Source organism: Gossypium hirsutum, chromosome A05 (genome assembly GCF_007990345.1).
Source record: "Gossypium hirsutum isolate 1008001.06 chromosome A05, Gossypium_hirsutum_v2.1, whole genome shotgun sequence".
Classification (NCBI taxonomy): Eukaryota; Viridiplantae; Streptophyta; class Magnoliopsida; order Malvales; family Malvaceae; genus Gossypium; species Gossypium hirsutum.
Window position 1 is genome coordinate 42,049,913 of NC_053428.1, and position 8,008 is coordinate 42,057,920.

Genomic DNA, 8,008 nt, shown 5'->3' on the forward strand with positions numbered 1-8,008 from the left:
GCTAAGGCAAACAACAGCCTTATGGTGTCTAACCTTGCAACAGGTGCAAAGGTTTTAAAATAATCAACACCTTGCTGCTGACTGTACCCCTTCACAACTAGTCTGGCCTTATGCTTGTTCAGAGATCCATCTGCATTGTTCTTGGTCCTGAACACTCATTTGACACCTATTATCTTTCTGTTTATTGGCTTATCAACCAGCTCCCATGTGTCATTTTTATGGATCATCTCTATTTCAGCTTCCATGGCCTTCTTCCAACATTCTTCTTTAGCAGCCTCTTCAAAATTTGAAGGTTCAACTATTGCAACATTACATCTCTGGTAGATGTCTGCAATGGTTCTAGTGCCTCTCACAGGTTCTTCATCAAAGTCTTCATCTGCTGGCCCTTCTTCAGCTAGTTCCAAACTATTTTCCAGCTGATCATCATCAGTCAACCTTGCATCAGCATCATTCCAGCTCCATGCTCTACCTTCATCAAACCTCACATCCCTACTCACTAATATTTTCTTTGTTGAGGGATCATACACCCTGTACCCCTTATTGGTACTGCTGTAGCCAACAAATATTCCTGGAGCAGCCCTTTTCTCAAGCTTGGTTCTCTTTTCTGTTGGAATAAGGGCATAGCAAACACAATCAAACACTTTTAAGAGTGAAACAGAAGGCTTGTTCCATGGCAGGCTTCAAAAGGAGTCTTTTCCTTCACAGCAATGGTTGACAACTTGTTGAGCAGGTACACTTAGGTATTGACAGCCTCAGTCCAAAACTTGCTTGGCAGCTTGCTCTCAAACAACAAACATCTGGCCATATCAAGTACTGTTTGATTCTTCCTCTCACATACTCCATTTTGCTGAGGAGTATAGACTGTTGTTAGTTGATGGTGAATCCTAGCTTGTTCACACAACTTCTGGAACCTTTCAGACAAATACTCAGTGCCATTATCTTTTCTTAAAGCCTTAATCTTGCAACCAGACTGATTTTCAGCCAATGCCTTAAATTTGTTGAAGGTTTCAAACACTTCAGATTTCTGCTTTAAGAAATAAACCCAGTAAAACCTGGTTAGATCATCTATAAACAGCACAAAGTACTTACTGTCATTAAAGGAAGAGGCCTTCATTGGTCCACAGACATCAGAATGGACTAACTCAAGTCTTTCTCGAGCCCTCCATGCCACATTAGTAGGAAAAGGTAACTTGGTTTGCTTACCAAGTTGGCAAACCTCACAGACAGTGTCTTTGGGTTCAACTTTTGACATGTCTTCAACCAAGTTCAGCTTATACAACTGATCAAGTGACTTGTAATTAACATGTCCTAATCTCCTGTGCCATAGACTAGCATCATCAATAAGGCTGGTGTAAGCCCTCTTCTCTAGTTGATTGACATCAAGCATAAAACACCTGTCTGTCATTGCTACTGTGACCAACTCATGACCATAAGAGTCTTCAACAATACATGAGCCATTCTTAAAAGCAAGTGAGTAACCTTTTTCTACAAGCTGACCAACACTAAGTAGATTCTGATCTATGTCAGGCACAAAAAGTACATCAGAAATCACTTTGTTACCTGACTTTGTGTTGATCACTACATTGCCCCTGCCTTTGGCTTCAATCAGATTCCCATTACCAATCCTGATCTTTGAGGAAAAACTTCTGTCGAGCTCCTTGAACAGTCTTTCATTAGCTGCCATGTGGTGTGTGCAGCCACTATCCACTAGCCAATCATAACTGACCTTTCTCGAGGTTGCAAAACAAGAGGCTATAAAAACATGCTCCTCTTGAGCTTAAAGATCTTCAGTAGCCTTAGCTTGCATTTGCTGCTGAGCTTGTGCTTTCACTTTGCTTTTGCATACCCTCTCAACATGTCCCAACTGTTTACAGCTCCTACACTAAACATTTGGTCTGTGCCAGCAGTTCTTCTCCAAATGTGAAGTCTTCTTGCTGTGAATGCATGGTGGAAATCTATTCTTCCCTACATCTCTCCTTGATTTCTCCCTTCTATCGACCCAAGGTTTCTTCCCCTTTTGACTAGAACCTGAGCCTTCCTTAGCTTTTGCTTAGAAAGCTCCTTCAGGATGCTTTTCCTGTCTGTTGGCCCTTTTTTGCTCAAGTACATATAGGGAATTTACCAACTCAGACAATGAGATGGTTGATAAATCCCTTGAGTCCTCCAATGAAGAAATCTTTGACTCAAACTTCTCTAGAAGAGTTGTAATGACCTTTTCAACGACTCTGCTCTCACCGAAATTATCACCAATGAGCCTAATGTTGTTGACTATGGCCATTATTCTGTCAGAGTACTACTTAATGGTCTTTGACTCTCTCATCTTCAGATTCTCAAAATCCCTCCTAAGGTTGATCAGCTGCTGCTGCCTTGTCTTGTCTGACCCCATAAACTCCTCCTTTAGCTTTTCCCATGCTTGCTTTGGTGAGTCACATGCCATTATCCTAGTAAAAATCACATCAGATACTCCATTTTGCAAGCAAGCCATTGCTTGATGCTTCTTGGCACACTCTTCGCTGTGTTGCCTCATCTGAGCAATGGTTGGATTGTCCCTCAATGGAGGTGGTTCAGCATCATTCTGGATCACACTCCACAAATCATGTGCTTGAAGGTATGTCTTCATCTTAACTACCAAAATGTGGTAGTTTTCTCCAGCAAACACAGGTAATAGTGGTGGTGTGAAACTCATTTTTGCAGCAAACAAACAGACCAATAAAAAAATAGCTTTTGCTTCTTTTCTCTCAAACACAACCAAGGTCCTCAAAGACTTAGGCTCTTGATACCATTTGTTGAGTTTTTCACGCAGGAAGAAAAACAAATCTAATTTACCCAGGTAAAATATGAAGCTCTTGTTGAAATTAGAGCAACAAAGCAATATTCCCAGATACAGTATGAAGTAAGTTTTAGATTCAAAGAAAAAGAGAGTTGCCAGAAAAGCAACAAACAGAAGCAAAAGGAATGAGAAATTGAGAGAACAAGAAGATGATCAGTTTATTACATTGATTCATCAAATATATGATATACATAGAGAGCTTACAACAATATTTTTATTTGTTGAAGTGAAGAAACATTAAATTCATCCTAATGATAACCCAGGACCTATCTAAAAATGGAAAGTACTTGACCAACTTTATCTAGTCAAAAAGTTTCTGTCAAATCATATACAGGTCATCTGTTACAACAAAACGTACTTCATCCGGATAACATACGTACATTTGTAGTTGCTGTATTTCATCCGGGTAACATACATACTGCTGTTTGTTGCCACCTTTAACAAAGAGGTATACACGTTAGTTACAACTTCCTGATTCTGAGCACTGTACTGTTGGAGGAGATCAATTAGTGTGTAAACTGAACAAGGCTTTTTGTGGGTTCAAGCAAGCCCTAGAGGCATGGTTTGAAAAGCTTAAAGAGTAGGATGGATAACTGGGGTTCAAACAATCAACGGCCGACATTGCTTTCTGTATTAAGAACACTAACGAGAAGAAAGCATATCTACTAGTGTATGTGGAAGCCATAGTCATTACAGGGGATGATCAATGGAAAATTGATGTATTGGTGAAATCACTTGATGAAAAATTCTTATTAAAGGATCTAAGAGACTTGGTTTTTTATCTAGGGGTGGCTGTTAATGTAAAGTGTTGTTGAAGCATAGGGTTGCTTGCTTAATAGACACCAGTGATTGAAGTTTAACATAAACAAACTTAATTGAAATAGTTCAAACATGAAATAAAATTTTAAAAGTAAAACTCTGAATTAAGCGTGAGTATCGTAGCTTTAACAATCTTGCTTTTTACTATCCCAAAAGGCTCCAAATAAGCATTTAGGGAAGTACATTATATGGTTGCATCACTAAAAAAAACAATTAAGATAGAAAAATGAAAAGAATAGATCGCCGTTGCCGGGGATCGAACCCAGGTCACCCGCGTGACAGGCGGGAATACTTACCACTATACTACAACGACTTAGATGCTGTGAGTGTTAAATTTTATTTTACTGCTTGTAACTTTTGAAAATTGGCCCCAAAGGCACAAAAGAAGCGAAGGGAGGATAATATTTAGAGTAGTTTTAGTTGTTCAATGAAGAGCTTTGACTGGTAACAAACTAGATACGTAGATTGATTGGTGATTTTAGTTTATTTAGAGTTCAACCTCCACATTTTTAAATTCTCTCCTTAGTTGATTCTTCCCCGTCTTTATGAAATAGAAAGAAAAAATATATTCTTTCTTGATGGTCATAGCAGCTTTCAATATTTGATTCGGTTGCTTTCTTGAATTATCATCGAGACTGCTTGTCGGCACACATGGTATTTTTTGAAAGCAGGCTGATCCATCAACATCTGGGACTATAATCCCTTCACCCAAATCCCTGTGCTGGTGAAACAAAAACTCCACTTATCGTTTTGCTTTAAGATCTTACATACATCGTACATGTGTGAACAGAAAAACTAAGATATAAACTTCCAAAAACTTTTCAAATATATGAAAATCTTGGAAAAGAAAAGCATATCTATGTCTAGTCCTGGTGACTAAATTTGAGTAAGGTAAATTTTTTAATAAATTAAGGCAACCATGAACTAGCAGTGTTAGTTCTTACCAGAAACATGTTACCTAGTTTACATAGGATGAGAAGATTGATGAATATTACCCACAAGTCATGACCTATGAAAACATGGAAGAAAAACAGTTAAAAAGACAATGAAACTTATACCCATATGCCATTTGATTTATGGATATATGCTCCCTGATTGTTGAGATTCATCAAGCTCGAGCTCTACTCAAAATTTATTGCTTGAAATATGGCTCCAATTTGGTCGAATACTATTCGAAAAGCTCCAACTCGGCTCATGGGAAAATCAAATTATTTAAGCTCGTTTAGATAAAGCATTTACATATTTGAGCTTGAGTTTGAACCCGTTTCGTATACAACATAGTAATCTAATATTAAAAATATTGAAAATGTATTATTAATAAAAAGCTCGATCAAGCTCGCGAGCTGCTCAAATCAAGTAATAAGGTATTCAAACATGGCTCACTTGATAACTCAAGCTGCTCACGCTTGATTCGATTTCGAATTTCTTTCGAATAACTTGCAAGCACAAGTGCCTTGTTTATACCCCTATCGAACTCGTACCAAATCCAACACTTATCTAATTTCGAGAATTAACTAAGAATTTCTCCAAGTAAGAAGTAAGGATAGAGCAAATAATGAAGATTGAAAACATAATTTACTGCTCAAAATACATAATATATATATAAATTTTACATTAATAGTAACATAAATGTTAACTAAGGCGCACAAGAAATTTTTAGTCTAGTACATACATTATAAATATAAATATGGATAAAGTGATTAATCAGTATCAGACCAGTAGATATCCATCCCGCCCCAGTCACTCTCAGGCACTCCAAGAGCCTTCCAAACTGCTTTCGAGGCATCAGCAATGTTGTTAGGGCAAGGGGCTGATAATCATTGTCCGAATAGCATCTCATAGTAGAATCACATTCATCCACAACTTTAGCCCTCACAGATTTTCCATTGCTATGGATGTTGATATAATTCAAACACCTCTTCTCGTTGTTGTACCACCCTGTAGAAAGTGCCACCACAGGGTCATTATCGGAGTGGTACTGGTTGTCACATTCAGATGGTGCACCACCGTCTCCATCTCGCTCAAAGCTGTTAAGCGTCAATGTTGCTTTTGTTTGGCTTGATACAAGGGGTGAACATTTGTATTTCATGTACCACTTGCCATCCTTGCAACAATCAGAACCATTTTCCTGGTTGCATTGTCCTGGTGGAAGGGTTTTCCCTTTGACCTTGCCACTAGGGCTGCACGTCTGTGCTTCAACACTAAGAAAAATAATAAGAATGCAAAGGAGGGGAAAGACAGTCGAAAAAATTACTTGCTTCTTCATTTTTATCTTTTTAAGTCACTTCTGTTTTGATGTTTTAGTGCAGAAAACTTCAAGTGGGAAAAGCAATATATCGAGATCTTAGCAATGAGTAATTTAAAATATTGGTCTCTCACTATGAAAATTTATGATGGACTGAAGACTTACCATTAAGCTGACAAAATTGTATTTTATCATTTACCCAAATTTTGTAATATATTTATCATTCAAAAGCATCTATGTGGGAGGTTCCTGCAGGTTTGGTTCACTTTTAGTTTATTTTTCTTAAATATCTTATGGCAGCTATGTGTTGATGAAGATCGAAGGGGCTTTAGATTATACTTGTCAACAAATCATTTTACTGGCTGATGCCTAAATTGGATGGATTTGAAGATGGTTACACTTAGCTTTTCATTTTCTATAAAATTTTTGCAGTGAAAATTATTTTCTATACATACATTACACGTATACTTCTTTAAAATGTCTTTAAATATATACACATATAAAAATCATATTCCTGATATCCAGTCCCAATAGTAGTGTTAGAATTTCTGTCTTGAATTCCGTTCACAGGAAAGAACCAAGGTGAAAGAGCCAAAGGAGGAGCAATAAGTATATAAACCTTGACAAATTAACTTTCCTAGTTAAAGCAGCAGCATATAATATTGTTTTAATTGGCAGACCAAAATTTGAAATTTTGTCCGTAAGCTAGAAATGTGCATATAAAAATATTAAGCACCAAAATTAGATGTGGGTAAAAAATTTAACTCAAAATAATTTATGGACGAGAAACCCAATTCAATTTTTAGTTCTATAATATATTATATAATTTATTTCATATAAAAAATTAATTTATAATACTATACAATACTAAAGTATAAACATTAAAATATGTTTTCTTTAAAATTAAAATAAAATTATTTTAAAACGTTAAATACAAATAAAATAATTTTTTTGTAAAAAAAAATTATATACTTAAACATACTCGAATTTAGTTTTTGATTACGTGTCAGGCTCTAATTGACTCAGACAATTATTTCAAACGAAAATTCATGGAAGGATCAATAGTATTTACATAATGAAAGTTCAAGTAGCACTTCTGACAAAAAAGGAAAACTTTTAAGTACATAAATTGAAAAAACGCTATAGTTTAGGGGCCATTTTTTATTTTAAGGCTTTTTAGTAGGATGAAATTCTCTAAGAATGGCATTCGTGTCAAGATTTGTGAAATTGTTCAAGTCAAGAGACAATAGGTTGTCTCTTTCATAGCACAGTACGCCATAGTACTCGCAAATTGCGATAGGGGAAATATCAATGTTAGCATGCCTGAAGTATACTCGGTCATGCCTACCAATTTTTTAATTGGAGTAAAACTCTAGCACTATAGGTACAATGGCACCTTGCTTGGGAAGCAAGCAAAAATTGTCCCAACAATGAAAGTGTACATCGTCCTATATCTCATCATTAAACGGGTAGGCTGGATCAAAATCATGTTCAGGGATGAACGTACGTCCCTGAATTGTTTCATAAAAATCCACGGCCTCTTACTGTGCAAATTTAACACTGTCGTATTTCAACGACGAAATCAAGGCTGTTTGGGAATGAGATTGTTTACACATTCTCGGGGGCATTCTTTTAATTTTCGCACTTAAAGTCAATAAAATAAACTCAATATCCAATGGAAAATAGTCAATATGTAAATTAAAAACTTTAAAATGGAAATAAGAAAAACAGTAACAATAAATAAAGGAAAAGAAAAATTCAATCGTATTGATTGTTGTAGTCGAATGGATTGAATCGAGAAGTGTCATGTTCCCTAAGCCAAAATGGTGCGATACTTGCAAACAAAGAAAAGTAACAAAGTTAAAGTAAAAGAAAAGAAATCGATCAAGGAATCGAAGTATAACCTCCTAAACCCGACCTAGATGTTATGGTCGAATCGGGAAGGCCGCATTGGACACCTTAGTGTCAAACCTACCCTAATAATAGTTAAAAACCTTTAAGTACTCCCTTATATAAAACTGTGGTTTCTATTGTTAGCTTTGGAAAAATGTTCATTTACTTAGTCCAACCATGTTTCGGTTGAGTTAGTGAATTAGGTGAGTTTTTAAAAAAAC

The 8,008-nt window shown here is 36.3% G+C and overlaps 1 non-coding gene and 1 pseudogene across 1 annotated transcript; both read right to left on the minus strand.

Annotated features, from left to right (window-relative positions):
• Positions 1-3,890: 3,890 nt before the first annotated feature.
• On the minus strand, positions 3,891-3,962 carry TRNAD-GUC (transfer RNA aspartic acid (anticodon GUC)). Its single transcript has one exon. It is a non-coding gene; the product is annotated as a tRNA-Asp (tRNA).
• A 1,387-nt stretch (positions 3,963-5,349) lies between these two features.
• On the minus strand, positions 5,350-7,638 carry LOC121228930 (kiwellin-1-like; annotated as a pseudogene).
• Between the last annotated feature and the right edge of the window lie 370 nt (positions 7,639-8,008).